Source organism: Periplaneta americana, chromosome 8, assembly GCF_040183065.1.
Source record: "Periplaneta americana isolate PAMFEO1 chromosome 8, P.americana_PAMFEO1_priV1, whole genome shotgun sequence".
NCBI classification, from domain to species: domain Eukaryota; kingdom Metazoa; phylum Arthropoda; class Insecta; order Blattodea; family Blattidae; genus Periplaneta; species Periplaneta americana.
In genome coordinates, this window is record NC_091124.1 from 87,968,129 (window position 1) to 87,986,129 (window position 18,001).

Consider the following 18,001-nt stretch of genomic DNA (forward strand, 5'->3'; position numbering starts at 1 on the left):
GTTCATCAGAAAATGATGCACATAGAATATAATACTTTTTATTTAAATAAAAAGGTCTTTGAAAAATTGACACAAAATGGCGACTTAGCAGAATGATTTTTTTGTGACTCTTTTCACCTACATAAGATAAAGTGGCAAATAGAACGTTATAAACTGTATGTTCCCAAAAATGATTGTTTCAGAGAAATTAAATATTATTTACATAGAAGACAGAATGAGAACCATTATACGTGGTGTTACTTAAATCCCTCCAGGATTTGGGAGGTCTGTAGCTCAAGGGACAAATAACCCACGAGAGCATGGCAATGAAAAGAGTAAATCCAAGTTTTTACCCTACCTTAACTGTATAAATGTTCATTATGTCATCCTCTAATGACTTGACAGGTGTCAGTCAGTCCTTTAATCTAGCTGCTCCCATACATATTAATATCAACATTGATAGTAGCAACTGCATCTTTAATTCTTAGGCGAAGCTCTGGTAAATCTCTTAAAAAAGGAGGCACATAAATACGATCTTGAATATAACTTCACAGGAAAAAATCACTTGAAGTGAGGTTGGGTGACCTGGCAGGTCAGGAAATAAGTGTTGAGTCTTTATCTGACCTAGCTTCAGTCCAACGATGAGGTAAAGTGGCATTGAGTTCATCTCGTACATCCCCTGAAATTGTGGAGTAGCTCCATCCAGTTGCAAAATGTAGTTTTCACTTTCCTTCTGTAACAGAGGCGTTAGTCATTGCTGTAACATGAGACATATATATACAGTATATACTGGTAACGATTTTCTTGGTGAAGAAAAATGATTTGTAAACTGTACTTGATAACTCTGCACAAAACACAGTAACCTTAGAAGAATCCCAGATATGTTCCACTGTTGCACAGGAATTTTTCATGCCCTAAATACACATCCATATTATGATGGTTGACATAGCCAGTTAGATGAAAGAATGCCTTGTTACTGAACAAAGCTTATTAGCAAACCTATCCTCTAGATGTTGGGATTTCAAACAGAATTGAATACGAAAATTGTGATTTTTCTAAGTGAGAGCTTGCACCAGCTGCAGCTGATATGGTTTACAGAGAAGTCTTTTGCATAGGATACACCAAATAGCCACCTAAGACATTTGTAATTCGTGGCTTGTACATCATGTTGATTTTTGAGAACTTCTGGTAAACATTTCTCGTACATGGTCCACACTCTTAGGTAATGGTCCCAGCCTACTAGTTCTTTTTTCAACACACGAACAACCAGTTTCCTCAAATTTTCGTTACCATTCTCTTATTGTTTTCTCTGTTGGTGGATTTGTACGATACTTGGTTCGAAAACTGTGTTGCATTGTTACAATTGATTCAGTTGCAGCAAATTACAGAACACAAAAGAATTTCTGTTCACCCGAAAATGCTGTGTTCACACACTAGTGGCTAACAGAGAAATGGATAACTATACCATGACATCTATCACGAAAAAAACTTGTACATTTCCTCTATCCATTGGCATGCTTTTATCTCTAATGTTGGTTTCCTACTGCATGGTCAAGCTTCAAAACCCCATAGGTATTTAAATAACACTGCCACTTTTTAATTTTTATTAGTTTCATTCCTTTTTTGTCGATTATGCTTCAGTGTTATATGCTTAAGTCTTTGGGTCCTTCCAGTAGAAAAATAAAACTGTGCAACCCTGTTCGTGATATAGAACTCAGACAAAATTCGTTGGCCATTTCTCTCACACATTAAAATTTGATGCTAAATAATGTCTGCAGTTGGAAGTGTAATCAAATAAAGTGCTTCCGCTACTTCTCTCTTACGTGTTTCTCATGTCAATGTAGAAAAATAAATGAAAAACCCAGCATTAAATTTAAGTAACTGGAATTATTTTATTCATTTCCATTAATTCTTATTATATCTTTAGGTGCACTGTGTATGTGTACGGCTGAATGGTATCATTTATGTTTTATGCAGAATACACCATATAGGTTGTATATGATTGGAATATGTTTGAAAAGAACTGTATTTTATTTGTTTATTCTGTTTGTCACCTATTAATTGTAAATCACATTGTCTGTGTGATACTGTTTCAAAATTTTACTATGGGTATTTAATTTGCGAACTTTAAAATATTTTTATATTGGTTATGTGTCACATGAGTTGTGTAAGGAGTAGCTGTGCAGTTTTACATACGAACTCATAAATCGTAAATTATTATTATTATTATTATTATTATTATTATTATTATTATTTTTTTTTTTTTTTGCAAATCAAGGTTTCAGGTATAACTCCCTGTAAAGTTGATTTGAATAATTTCGAGGGAAAAATTGTTCCAGGGCTGGGTATAGAACCCGGGACCTTTGGTTAAATGTACCAACACTCTACCAACTACCCGCCCCGGAACAATTTTTCCCTCGAAATTATTCACATCAACTTTACAGAGAGTTATACCTGAAAGCTTGATTTGCATAATACACCTCACTGTTTGTTAACAGAAAAACCACAATTTAAGTCACACAGAGTTAGTGTGCACTCAATGTTGGTGCTTGACTGTTGTCAGCCCTGTGGATATAGAGGGAAAAATTGGATTGGTGTCTGGTAGAGTTCCCCGGTAACTCAGTTGGTAGAGCATTGGTACATTTAACCAAAGGTTCCGGGTTCAATACACGGCCCCGGAAAAATTTTTTCCTCGAATTTTTTTTTTTTTTCAAGTATGGGGATGAAATAAAAATAGGAAATTTATAACATTACTCTTCAGAGATTGTATTTATTGGTCAGTGAAGAAATCTGGTGTTTATATATATATCTCACTCTTTCTCTTCCTGCTCCTCCTCCTCTTTCTTCTCATTCTCCTCCTCCTCTTCTCCATTTTAGCTCTTGCATTATTGCTGGGGATAAGAGAGACACTTATGTACCATATATGGAATGAAAGAAAAATGCCCGAAAGAATCAGTATTTTTCTACTTGAAAGTTTCGTTAGTGTCTCTTGAAACACAACATTAGAATTCAGGATTACCTAATGGGCTTAAGTGTTTAAAAATCAAGACGTTATTAATGCATTTTATCACTTGCCATGACAGGTTTTCATAAATGAGGTACGTCCTTCAAATCTATCTTGCCAAAATCAAATGAATTCAGTGACAACATACTATTTTGAGCACAATGGCATTCATTACACGACTCTTGATACACTTTCACTGCATAGCTGGACTGATGTCCAGAAATTTGGAAGCTCATATGAAAAACTTTTCAGCTAATCCTCGTAATATTTATTACATTACATTGTATGTGTTGGTTGTATGTAATATGTTGCATGTGTTAGGAACACATTCCAAGTGCATGCAGCTGTGTGATCTGCGCATATGTTATTGATTTTAACTTTTTTTCTGTACATTTGAAATCTTTTATTATTGCAAGCAGCAAATTTATGTTATGCTTTGTATAGTAATACAGGTAGAATGATATGAAAGTGTATGATAATAATGCCTTATCTATTTTTACGTTTACCAGTTCCAGTTGCTGAATAGGTTCTTAGTGTAGAGCTCTGCATTGGCTCGGGTCAAGCCTGCAGGTCTAGGCTCAGCCTACACTGCAGGCTCTGGCTGGGTTCAGGTTGAAATTCACTTACGTTTGTCAGGTTCAAGCCGGGCTCGGATCTTAAAGAAACACAATTCTTTTTTTTTTTTTTCGGGAATTTTATACCTATTAAAAAGTAATACGAAGATTTTAATGCATGTGTGATTAGGTGTCCACCCAGCACCTATCAAGAACAGTAGACTACCATCATCGTAAGTTATTGTTTAGGTGAACTTCGTATTTTGTACCAGCATTTGTATTGTCTGTACTCTGTTATAGATGCAGAGCACTGATTATTTGTTTTATCTGGAGACTGGTTGCTCTTTTTCATGCCTCTATTGGAATGATAATCTCTCACAACTGTTCCTGACCCTTGTGACCTCAGGTCTTGACTTTCCCTGCTAGTCTTTGGGTTTCGGGTTGGGCTCGGGTGATAATTATAAGCTAATTTCAGGTCGGGTTTTGGTCTTTCAGATCAAGCTTGGCAGGCCCAAGAATTTCGACCTGTGCAGACCTCTACCTGAGTGTCAGTGTAATGTCTTAATAAAATGAGAGGGTACTTATCATTTATTAATATAGAAATGAAATTACATAAGAAATAAATAAGTACTTGCTTTCTTGTGTACTTAAACTTGACCACGGAATCTGCGGAGTGTGGCTGTGCATAACGTCACTCAAGTGAGGGCAGTGCTTGAGAGCTCATGCTTCCTTTACTGTCTCCATGACAGTATCATGGCAAACGCAGGCGAGTTAAGATTGCTCTAATGGTCCTGCACAGCATATTCAAACATAACACACATTCTGCATGATACATGCAAAACATCTGGTGTAGTACACACGACTACTAATCATAACTTAAAGTTATTTATAGAATGTAGTTAGTTCCTTATTTTCAACATAAAACTTGTTTTATTCCCACACCCACTTATAATAATTATTAATTCCTGGAAACCTGACACATGACACTTCTCTAAACTGTAATTATATTGCTAACTTAAAGTAATAGCCATAAAACACGAAAAAAGGTGTAAAATAAGACGAATTTAAAGAAAATTATTCGAGTACAGGGTTGTTTCCAACCTCTGATAACGAATGTGAATGACATCATGTGCATCAAGAGCCACACGACAGCAGAACTGTGGCGCAAGGTGACAGATCAGTACTGAGTGATCTCATTAGTCAGAGTGCACGGCGACTCACAGCAGAAATTCCCAAGAAAATCGAGCCTTTTGGGAGGGGTACATAACCATTTCCGATGCCAAGTACAGTTAAGTGAAAATAAAATAAGTCTGCAATAAACGAGGTTTCGTTATTTCCAAGAAAGGCATCTTCTGTGTACTTAATAACATTGGTAAAGCTCGAATGAAATTAATTTCTATCATCTCATGGGTTGCGGCGACTTGTGACGGGGGATGGATTTGCTTACTTTTTCCACTCTGGAATTAATCCCATCCGAGTCTTATTAGGTACACACAAGATATCTTTCTTGGACATAACGAAACCACGTTTTTTGCAGGCTCCTTGATTTTCACATAACTGTACTTGGCATCGGAAAGAGTTGTTATGTACTCCTCCCAAAAAGGCTCGATTTTCTTGGGCATTGCTACTGTGATACACCATGCACTCTGATTATGAAATCACTCACTACTGGTCTGTCACCTCTCGCTGCAATTCAGCTGTCAGTGTGATTTCTGACGCACATGACGTCATTCAAATTCGTTATCAGACATCGGAAACAATCCTGTAATTTTCAAGGACTATTGTAACCGAGAAGTGACTATATATATGAAATCACCATTATGAATATTTTCCCATGACTGTCAGATAAATACCTTTCATATCCCCATTTAAATGCATACTGCTACTACAAGATTAAAACCATTGAACTGAATAATGCATTTATAAAGTGTATTTAGGTACTGTAATTTCAAAACATAATTTTTACTATATGCAAACAGATTCTCATCATAATTATACATTTAGTACAATCTGGCACTTTTCCCTGATTGCAACACTGAGCCTGACTTGCCATTTGATATACTTGTTCTTTGCTGCTTAATTGCTGTGTTTGAGGATCACTCACAGAATTTATAGTGCCACACATTGCATTCCCCTTTCCAGGCAATTATTATTGCTCCCTGACTTCCTATTGGACCAGCCATCTATGACTTGACATGCACTAAAGATTTGTTTTCTCACTGCCACTCCAGAGATTCCGTGAACAAGCAATAGTAATCTTCCGGATATTAACATGTGCTGTGGGTCACTACTTGTAAGTTTGAGTGTAAACTCAAGTAATATCATTGTTTCACAGATCCAGTTGTATGACGCAAGAATATTCGTGTGCATAATTAATATTCTCATAACTGAAATTCTAGAGAGAAGTAAATATCCTTTCTCATTAGGTATGTTCATAATTTTCATATGTAGATATACACCCAGCAGTTTGATAACTTTTAAGTATTAATTTTTATTTTACAGTAAGAATTTATTCTCCTTGCAAGATTCTATGCATATTTAAAATGTTTAAAAATACGAGTTTTCTTTATCTTATTGCAGTAGATACAAGATTAGATATAAATGTCATGACCAGACTTCGAGTCTTAGGACCCAATATACAAAAGGAGTGTGGATTCAGGTTAGCAAGCAGAGAGTATACTATGTGGGACAGGAGGCATTTGTTTTGTATATGTGACTAATAAAAATATTGTTATGCCAAAAGTAAAGAGTTGTAAAGATGCATCTGTTTGTTCAAGAATTTGACAGTGATTGTTTTCCATTGCATGGGGACAGGGTTAGGCTATATGTAAATGTAAGACAATTTCTGATATATATAAAGAACCTCTGTAACACACATAAATACAATAATTAGCATCTAAGTATTCTGTGAAAGAAGAGGGAAAAATGCCATTCACTTCCAGATAAAGAATCTGAGTTCTTAGATCTCTGTGAAATAATTGTAGCTGCAAATATATACCATTTAATAAGGTTGGCAATGCTTACTTCAAAGCATTCATGAAAAAATATACAAATAAGATACTCTTTACCAACTCAATGTTGCAACAGATTTATTTGCAAAAGTGTTATGATAAAACACTAAGTACTAATATAAAAAAAAATGTAGCAAATAATAAAATCTGGATATTGATAGATGAAGCCACCTACATCTGTGGAGTAACGGTTAGCATGTCTGTCCGCGAAATCAGGTGGCCTAGGTTCGATTCCCGGTTGGGGCAAGTTGCCTGGTTGAGGTTTTTTCCAGGGTTTTCCCTCAACCCAATATGAGCAAATGCTGGGTAACTATCAGTGCTGGACCCTGGACTCATTTCATCAGCATTATCACCATCTCATTCAGACACTAAATAACCTAAGTTGTTCATAAAGCATCATAAAATAACTTACTAAAATAAAAAAATAGATGAAGCCACTGATGCTGCTGGTAGATGTGTGGCAAATGTGATTGTAGGAATTCTGCCTGACAGTCCAGGAAAGAAATCTCTACTAAATCATTCATTTATTGCCACTATTTTTATACCCTGCCACAGTCATGTAGATTATTTAATCTTAAACTGGGGGGGGGGGGGGAATCTTAAAGGCGCCTTTAAGAGTACTGCAACTCAAGCAAATGACAACTGCTGTTCCTCTACTTCCACAGCCCATTGAACGTGATGGGAAACATGGTTTAATGCAGAACTTTATTATGCCAAATATGTATTACTATACAGTCGTTCAAGTAATCAATACCTTTAAGGACGATTGTTCTTCAATCAGACTTGTAGAATCCCTGGATGTGGCGACATTGAAGAATAATTTGAATTTCATACAATAGTAATATGCGTTACAAGAGCGGTATGTTGAAGTTTTCATGTTCGAGGAAAAGTTTGAAAAAGCAAAACGTAGTTGAGCTTTTTTAATTTCCGAGAATTGAAAGAAAACATACCGCTCGTGTATCGTACATTATTTTGTGCGAAGATAGTTTATTACATACCTGAAAGAGGAATTTCTAATTAATTGCAATGAAATCTCCATCTTGGTTTCTGTTCAATGATGGCAAATTTGCAAAACAAAAATATCTATCTTCAACATTGTTGCTTTAAAATGTTTTGTGTGTTTACTATACTCCAGCAGGCCGTGATATACATCTATCTTTTTTTCCCCCCAGTCTATGATGAATCTGGAATCTTTTTGATTTTTTCACGGCTTCCTTAATGTAACTTGCATCACGAATCCAGTAACTTTAGTGGAGTTGTAGAGTTTACTTAATTTTTGCAAATATTTAAAAACAATAATTAACAGTGCCATTTAGGTGAAATTGCAGTGGTAAGTTTCTAATTTATAATTATTACTATATTGAATGTCTCTAAAAATAATATGTTAAAAGCCTAAAGCAGTAAAATCAATATGTCACTTAAGCGGTAAGAAGAGGGAAATTGTTATGTGTGTTAGGTTGGGAATACTGAATGTGAAATTTTAGACTTTCCGCGGATTGGTTTTGTGTGGAAACCAAGCAAATCTGCACGATCTCGCACAAAATAATTTTGTGTGTCCACAACAAACTTTTAGAAACATCAGATCAAGAGATGCTGAACCCTCGAACTAATTGAGCAAATGACACACATAATTTATCAACTACCAACTACACCAGCCACTGAACGTGTTAAACAGAAATTAAATGCAATTTTGTATGAAAGGAATGTGGATGCAATATTTTGTAATATAAGAGATATGTTACTAGATCAGAAGTCAACCAAGATTATGGGAGTGTCGAACATAGATTACAATGATATGATGTTTTTTGTTTTGCTCCTATCACGCCATGTGATGTAGATCACAGCCTTTCTCAATACAAAATTTATTTGCCGACAATGGAAGATTTCGTTTTGATACTTTGAAAATGTATGTTGTAGTACATTGTAACAGTTTAGATACAAAACCTCGAGAACAGAAAGAAGAGAAATAAACAAATCAGAACTGAACATCATTTCACCATGTACATAGTGTATATACTGTACATTTGCATATAAAAGAAACAAAGAAGAAATGCGTTTAAATTCATTTTGACATTTTCCCTTGATATCCTTTTGCTGTGATGTTAGACAATTCAAACCATTTTTATTTTGTACGTGACTGTACAGTACCTGGAAACTGCAATGTTTTCACGTAAACATCTCTCCTCTCCTCTCCCCTCCCTCCCCTTCTCTCCTCCCACTGTCTCTTCTTCCCCCTACTGTCACCTTCTTGAAACACAACTGGTAGACTGTGTACAGTTTATGCATAGTACACTTATTGTATCAGGTCCTATGTCTCAAAGCCTGGTCATGACATTTCATAATTATTCACTTTGTTGAATGGTATTTTGAGTGTTACACAAAAGGCATAATAAGAAGAAAGGGATTTACTGTATCATTTATTATAAAGTGCTGTATTCTGTTTTGTCTCTCTGTCATAAGCTGTATTTTGTAGTTGTATAATTTTATTCATTTTTGGATACACTTAACACTTGTGTAATCACTGAATAAGTAATAACTGCTTTACTGTGTTAATATTATTACTTATTCTGTTTATAATTTTGTTCTTATCTTATTTGGGGAACTCTGTTTGATGAGTTTATTTTGTTGTGTTTGTGTAGTAATGGAAAAATAGATACATTTTATTCTTGTTTTTAATAGACTTGTAATTTTTTAAGATAAAGAAAACCTTTCTTTAATTTAGTTAGCACCATCATCACCACAATAATAATAATAATAATAATAATAATAATAATAATAATAATAATAATAATAATACTAATAATAATAATAATAATAATAATAATAATAATAATAATAATAATAATAATACTTACTTACTTACAAAAGGCTTTTAAGGAACCGAAAGGTTCATTGCCACCCTCACATAAGCCTGCCATCGGTCCTTATCCTGTGCAAGATTAATCCACTCTCTATAATAATAATAATAATAATAATAATAATAATAATAATAATAATAATAATAGCAACAATATCATCATCTTTTATTCAAATACATATTTATACTTGAATATGATGCAGTAAATGTTTGTCAGTCAGCAAACATCCGCTTCCCAAATTTTGTGGCTTAGTTCATGGTAAGTCCTGTCATATTTGTGATGGACGAAACTGCTGTAAGTCAGATTTTTTTTCCAAGTACTCTAATTTCCCTTGCCATTCTCATTTCATCCTAATTCCCTTGTCTCCATACCATCTTCATAATCTTTAAATAATATCTTTCATTTAAAATAAATGGTAAATGGAAGAATTATAGTTATTATTGTATCACTATCACAGAATACGTCTTAAACAATAAAAAGTGATAGCAGAATCTACTATAGTACGTAAAGTTGCATTTTGCTCATCGTTATCAGTGTGTAAAGTGAATCTTTAAAATACTACTGCCAAAGAAAATGCAATATTCAATGTACAAACTTCATTCAGTAAGAAATTAATGCATTACCTCGATCTTTCATGACGTAAATATTACACGTAACACAAATAAGTAACAAATTTAACATTCATATTTACATTTTAGCATGTATTATTGTGTAGTTATATCTCTAGTACTTACTGCAACAAGATTTAGCATTCAAGTTTTACTAACTGCTTTATTGATTATATGGCCGGTTTAGACGGTCATGAAATCGTGATCGTGAATAAAACAGGCTGTAATTCGATGGATACTTATTTTTTATTTGTTCTGAGTTTAAACGGCCGTGAAATCGCGATCTTATAACCTGTCCAACTTGAAATATATATTTAATGTAAATGTGTACTATTTACACTTGTGCCAAAAAGATAACTATTATTGCATGACTGTAACATCTTTGTTTTATTGTTTTTTATCATCTTACAATACTAATTAAATTAATATGTTGTTAGTCAACCCTCTTGCACATAAATAATAAACTCATTTTCAGTTTACTCCCCTTTATTACATGGACTAATTCAGTGATGTTATAACTTTCATGACAGTATCTGGTTATGTGCATTGTTAGTTGCTTATTAATAGGGCCAGGATGTTTATGAACTAAAAAGAAAAAAACTATAAAATTTCCTTAAGATTTTCTTACAGTGACCTAAACCAGTAAAAAAAAAGGAACTAATGAATATTATCAATTATCATAAAATAATAAACATTTTTAGTAGAATCAGTATTAATACTGAAATAATAATCACCACTAGAACATTTCTATTAAAATAATAAGAAAAATTAATAACTAGACATACCTTAATCAGGATTGCAATACACAATCTTAGTCATCCTAAAGTTATCAAAAGTGAAGGCTTGGCGGTTGTTCATAGCTTACCTAAGTGTTCCTGAAATTATTTTGAGTGAAAAAGTTCTAATGAATATGGGTCCGAATTGCAACAGTATCTAGAGAAAACACATTTCTAAATTAATAATTTTATTACTTGTGATTTATTTACAACAGTATGCAACCTCGTCATAAGGCTGTAGTTCGGTTAATTCTGAACAGAATGTGTGTACATCACTCAGCTACATTTACGTAATTGTACCATATCACTAGTACACCCATTTGAGCACACTGCTCAGTTGTTTACTTATCCTTGCCGCAACAGGATGTCCTAGCTCGACTACCTTACAGTTACCTTAACCTCAGTAAAATGACTACATTTACCAATGAAGAGTATGTGGATATTTTGTTTGTGTATGGTTACTGTAATGGGGATGCGAGAGCAGCAGTCAAAGAATATCAGCTGTGTTTTCCTAACCGTAGAGTCCCAGATAGGCGTATGTTTAGTAATTTTTATCGATGCATCAGAAAAAGAGATATAGGTCCTCAACCACAGTGTGAAAGATGATGACTATGCAGTAACATGGAAGATGACATGTTGGAAAGAGTAGATCACATTCCAACTCCAAATGTTCGAAGAATTGCTAATTGAACCGGGACTAGTCATATGTCAATTTGGAAAACCTTGCATGACTTTGGTTTATACCCATTTCACATCCAATGTCCAGGCTCGACAACCAAATGATTACATTGCACGTAAAAACTTCTGCACTTGATTCCTTCAAAACCGTGAGTTGTGCTTGAAGATTTTATTCACAGATGAAGAAACTTTCAACAGAAATGGTATCACAAACACAAGAAACGAACATGTGTGGGCTGACTGGTTTGAGAATCCACATGCACCCGAGGAAACGCATTTCCAAACATTTTGACAGCTCAACATTATCTGCATTTCCTGCAGGCAGAGTTGTCATTGCTGTTGGAGGATGTTCCTCTTCTCATCAGACAAGGCATGTGGCTGCAGCAAGATGGTGTACCTCTACACTTTGGCAGGTGTGTGACTGAATTTTTAAATCAAGGGTTGAACGTCTCTGGAAAATAATGGAGTGCGGTGAAGGATTGAGAAATGATGGCAGTGGTGTAATGAGAGCGATAAACTCTCTTACAGACAGAGTTCAAAGATGCCTCGACAACTATGGTGGTCATTTCGAACCTCAAATGTGACCATTCAGAATGTGTATTCTTCAAAACAAAATTGTAAGTCAGTCACAAGTAATAAAATTATTAATTTAGAATTGTTTTTTCCGTAGATACCTTAGCAATTGGGACCCATGTTGATAAGAACTTTTTCACTCAAAATGATCCCAGGAACACATAGGTAAGCTATGGACATCCCGCTTCGGGACACCCTTTATGTACTTAAACTTCTATTTCCACAGAAATAATGGAACATATTCGAAAAATACTACGTCATTGGCTGTTAAATCTTCTTCAGGAATGTCAGTTGTGAAGTTTTCTTCTGATAAAATATGACTATTGACATACTGTCTTATACCATTTATTTTTATCCAATACAGATTCTATTTTGTTACTAATTCTATTGAGTTGCCCTTTCTTCTAGATAGGTTATGGTTTTCGACAAAAATGATTTGAAGATAATACAAGCCAATTTATCTTCAGTTTCAGGATCATAAAATGGATCCTATGCACTCTCTGACTGAAGATTGTCAGAGTAGTACATGCATGCATTCAAAAGTACACCCCACCATGTTAAAATGGGTACTGGAGGTAAAGCTACCTCTCGAACCTTGTCTTTGAAATATTTGAGTCAGGACGGAGATGTCACAAAGATTTTCTTTACTGTGGTCTATCTACTTTAGTAGTGGGGTTTTTAGTCTATCTACTTCTGAAAATTTTGATGTGGTGTCTTACTGTAAAATTACTCAATAGATTTCGCCTTCTTTACCATGTAAGTCACTGTCTGGTAGGAAGAAGAGCATGTTCTAATGTTGTACTCCATTACATCACAGTGAACACATTGATTTATCGAACAGTTTGCATATCTGAGTGTGGTTAACCTTCTCCAAAGCCTCTGAGATCAGAAGAAAAATTTGTTTCTAGGTCCCTCTCATTACATTAGCTACATAATGGCCCTCTGTGTCAATAATTTCGTCAGTTGATAAGATAATTTTTTTCCCGTTTACACACTCGATGCAGTGTTGATTTATCTGGAATAATATGACCAGTGTGGATTCAAGAAAATCATGGAATTTGGAATTATTTAGTTTTCCTAGCAGAATGTTCGCACTCACAAACACACTAGATAATTATTTATTAAAGGACGATGACTTGCTACTGATGTGAAAGCAGTTTCTTGTAACATAATTGAGACACTTTTCTTTTGTTCACATTTTGAAGAGCTCATAAATGTTTCTCTCTCCTGATATGTTGTTGTACACTGAACCATTTATCTGCAGTGATTTTTATTTCGCACACCTTACAGAACAATATACAAGGTGTCTCAAACGGGCTTTTTTATTTTGCTGAGAAAATTTTTCTTTTTGGTGTTGCTAACAATTTTTGACCGTCTTTTGTTTACCAATACTATGCCATTTGCAGAAACAATGTTTGACCGTCATCTGTTCAACAATACTATGTCATATGTAGGAACAATATTTTACTGTCATCTGTTTAACAATACTACGCCAGAAACATGTATTGATGGAATGGATCTCAATGAGCAACAGCTGTTAAGCCTTTTTATAAAAATGGTGATAGTGTGACCGCTTCTCGAAGGGAATATCGGCATTATATTAATATCTGAAGAAATGGTCCTGTCTCATCGGAACATGCACTCAAATTGTTGTTGTTTAGTCAACTGTCCAAAGACAGGTCTGAACCTTACAAGTGATACCAAGAAGGCACCACTTATGAGGCAACTAGGCCAGGAGATAATGGGGTAGGATGGCCAGTTCCTTTCCCCCTTCATTGCATACATTACCAATTATCTTCATATTACACTAGTCAGACTTAAGAGACATACAAACAATTGTTCTTCCTCTGACACTTATCGTCAGGTAAGATGTACTGCCTGATAATAGATGTACATATCAGCGAGGACATCAATCAGAGGAAAGCAATCAAATTATGAGTGCAAAATTTTGAAGCTACAAGAAGTGCTTTGAAGTAGAAACCTACAGGAAGCCCTTGGAGTATTCGCACACAGGAAACAATACACAGAGTGCGAAATATTGTTACACGAAACCCTAAATGTTCTGTAAGGCAAATTTCCAAAACAGTGCAGATCTCAAGAATTAGTGTGCATAGAATCCTGCATAAAGATTTAAAGTTGTAACCTTACAAAATACAGTTTGTCCAGCAGTTAAAAGTGGGCGATTTTTAACAAAGAATGGACTTCAGTGTGGAGCTGTTGGCCAAAATGAATGAAGATCAAGCTTTCTTGCATTCATTATGGATGTCTGATGAGGCACATTTTCATCTTAGTGGTTTTGTTAACAAACAAAACTGCTGTTACTGGTCTAGAGGAAATCCTCGTCAACTTCATGAACTGCTGTTACACAGCCAAAAAGTCACAGTGTGGTGTGAGATCTTTTCAGTGGGGATAATTGACCCATACTTTTTCGAAGATGATCAGGAACGAACAACCATGGTAACATCTGTCAGGTATGCTAACATGGTAAGCTCATTCTTCATACAGGAACTTACTAGATTCCCTACACAGAGGCCATATTGGTTCCAACAAGACAGCGCCACATTGCATTCAACAAGAATTTCTATGCAAGCAGTGCCTCAGATTTTCCACAACCGTGTCATCTCCAGGAATGGTGACATTGATTGGCCCCCTCAGATTCCGTCACTTAACTGTGTGTGATTATTTCCTATGGGGACACCTGAAAAGTAAAGTGTGTGCACATCAGGCACACACCATTAAAGAGCTCAAGAATAACATCCATGTTGAAATCGAATCCATCTCTATTGCGATGTTGGAACATGTCATGATTGATCTCCATTGCTGGCTCTCTAAGTGTGAACATCATCAAGGTCGTCACCTGCCAGAATAATTTTCAAAACTTGAATGTGATTTGATGTTACATAAATGACAATATGTAATGTTACAATTTTTGTATTTTTATTTTCTGTCTCTTTATGCAACGTAATTATTTTGTTGTATTTAGAAAAGCCCATTTATTTGATACACCTTGTAGTTCCATTAGTGAGAATGTGTTTTCACTGAATTCTGACACAGGCTGTCTTAAATGGCTTGCAGTTGACAGTTTGTGTTTCATCCTTTCAGTTGCACTGCACTGTAAAATGTCACAGATCTCATAAGTGGTAAGTTTATACTGCGACATTTGTTCCCTGAAGCTGACGTAATGCAGAGCAAATGTGACTCATTAGTGATGAAATTAGGAATTCACTGATATTGTAGTGCTCAGCTACAATTTTTCTCTCTTTCACACACATGTACACATGAAGACCAAGACAGCTTAAAACTGCTGCAGAGGAAATATGATACAGTTAATGTAAGGATTGAGCACTGCAGATGGATATGGGTTAGTCCAAGATAATCTGTAAGGAAAATGCTGATACGAATATTGATACTTAGAAATACAGATGACTACTTAAACTAGGTATTAAACAAAAATGACGAAAATGAATATTTAACCACACACAATATAAAAATGATCTATGCAAATATGTGAAGTGAAGAAAATAATCTAAAATTATACTCAAATGTTAAAAAAAAAAAACATGGAAAAAAAAAAAAATAATTTTGATGACCTATAAAATCCCCATATTTCTTGCAGAATGTTCATAATTGCTACTATGCATCATCTCCAACAAAGAAGAAAAACATTTTTCACCAAAATCTGGGCTCTACTTATTAGGTAATGTATGTCGCTTATTCACTTGTAAGTAGATTATAGGCCATTCTCCAGAAAAGGTTCATTTTGAAAGTAAAATTTTCCGAAATTTACAATTAGGATAATTTTTTTTAATGTTTTTACTTTTGATTATTTTATTTAGGCATGTTTAATTAATCATAAATACATAATATTCCTGCTGTTGTTAAAATCTGTAACTGAAAAAAATGAACACATTTTCAGTGTGAAGGTTATGCTTGTTTAGCAGAACACAACTTCTTTATGTCAGGTTTAAATTGAGTTAATTTGAGTCTTAAATCAGGTTCAACATTCAGCTTATTCCTTTATTTATTTTAAAAATGAATCAGAGAAGAAAACTCACATTTACAAAAGTAAGTACTTATGTACACCATAAAAAGTTTTACAGTTTCTTTGAGATGACAGAATATTAACTTCCTCTTGCCATCCAAAAGCCTATTAAATCCATTCTCTTGATCACTTTCCTCAGACTTCCATTTCAAGAGAGCTCGTCTTTCTCGAAAGTAGATAAGGATTCTGGCAAAGTGTCGTCAATAGAAAATGGGTCACTAATCCAAAAATTCTGTAGTCACATAATTGAAATCATTTTATTTAATTTTTTCATTATTTGAAACTTTGAAAACAGGTATATAGTTTTTATAATTTATAATAATTCATATTTTTATTTCACACTTTGAAATACCACGCAGCAGTGGCCCACATACCACCAGTGGTACACATACCATAGGTTGAGAACTGCTTGTCTAAATCATATTTTGGTATTTTAGCATTAAATCCACTTTAAATAGTTAGCTTGACTACATATATGACAGTAGCTTTTCTCATGCTCAACTTTTTACATTCTCTTCTTTTATCTGTCTTCCTCATTTTTTAAATATTTTAATCTATGAATAAGAAAAAAAAAATGTATGCAAGAGTTCAGGACAGAAGAAGATATCAAATGATAGACAACATTAAAATATATGGATCATATGAGGAGACAAAGAGGAAGGCAGAAAATAGGAAAGATTGGAGAAATCTGGATTTTCAATGAAAGACCTGTCCTTGGGCAGAACACTCAATGAATGAATGAATGAATGAATGAATGCATGCAAGAAGAAACCGTACAAAAATTTATTAATTGAACTTAACGTTTTACAACTGCCGGTTGAAAAAACAGCTCAATTTTCATCCTAAGTTATTAAATTATTTTATTAAAGAAACTAACGAAATTCATCAATGACAAATTTTAAAAAAGAATTCAGTATATTATATAATTTATTTTACATGATTCTTTTAAAAAATTCCTTCTTGTAAATAATGTGTTTTCATTATGTATCCATTAATATCTGTAAATTTTATGTTTCTAGCCATAGTTGTAATCATCATCATATCCTTCACGTATTAGACCCTACAGGATGTGTTACGGTCTCATGCCAGCACTTTCGTGGTCTTCCCAATTTCTTCTTTCCTCTTGGTACATAAGTAAGAATCTGTTTAGGCCATCTAGTGCGATCCATCCTTTCGACATGTTTTTTCCACTGAAGTCGATATTGTTGAACAAAATTAACTATAGGATCCATTTTTAGTTCCTGCAATATGTCCACATTTTTACGGTGTTCCAGCAAAGAGCATCCTGCTGTTCGTCTCATGAACCTCATTTCAGCTGTCGTCAGCCTTTGTTCATCAGCTTTTCTGATTGTCCATGCCTCGCTACCGTAAGTGAGGACCGGTTGAGCTAGTGTTTTATATACCTTTAGCCTTGTATGTTTCTGAACATGGGAGGATTTGATAGTTGTAATACTAATACTAAATAATTAGTTATAATAATAGAAATCTTAAATAATTAGCTTTAATAATAGTAATACCGAACTGCTCCCAAACACGAGTTGGGTGGCACTAGAACACAGGTATTTATATTTAAGCTCTAAGTTTGTTTGTAAAGCTACCTCTATAATATTTCATAATTTCAAATAAATTTCAGAATTATTAAAATTAGTTTTTAGTCACGTCCGTTGATTAACTGTCACATCTTTGGACATGATATGTCAACAAATGTGATGTCCATGGATGTGACGAATTTACTTATAGCATTCCGTGAATCCAATAATTTTAAGGTCATAAAATTTCTCTTTTCAGGTAATGTCAACGCACTACCCTACATACTAAATATGTAAAATTAACTATTTATTCAATATTTAGAAAACTCTCATGTCTACAGATGTGACAGGATGATCTTAGCAAAACCAAAATCTAGTACTTCATTAGG

The 18,001-nt window shown here is 34.3% G+C and overlaps 1 protein-coding gene across 4 annotated transcripts in view; it reads left to right on the plus strand.

The window, feature by feature from the left end:
- Nucleotides 1-18,001, plus strand: part of Rfk (Riboflavin kinase) — a 61,731-nt gene that overhangs the window by 34,784 nt on the left and 8,946 nt on the right. The window contains exons 5-6 of one of the 4 annotated variants that reach the window (XR_011333456.1): nucleotides 5,873-5,963; nucleotides 15,658-15,738. The exons of 2 other annotated variants lie outside the window; for them this stretch is intronic. The gene's annotated coding sequence lies outside the window, so the exon portion shown is untranslated. The remainder of the gene's footprint in view (nucleotides 1-5,872; nucleotides 5,964-15,657; nucleotides 15,739-18,001) is intronic. One more of the 4 variants, XR_011333455.1, reaches the window with a different exon arrangement.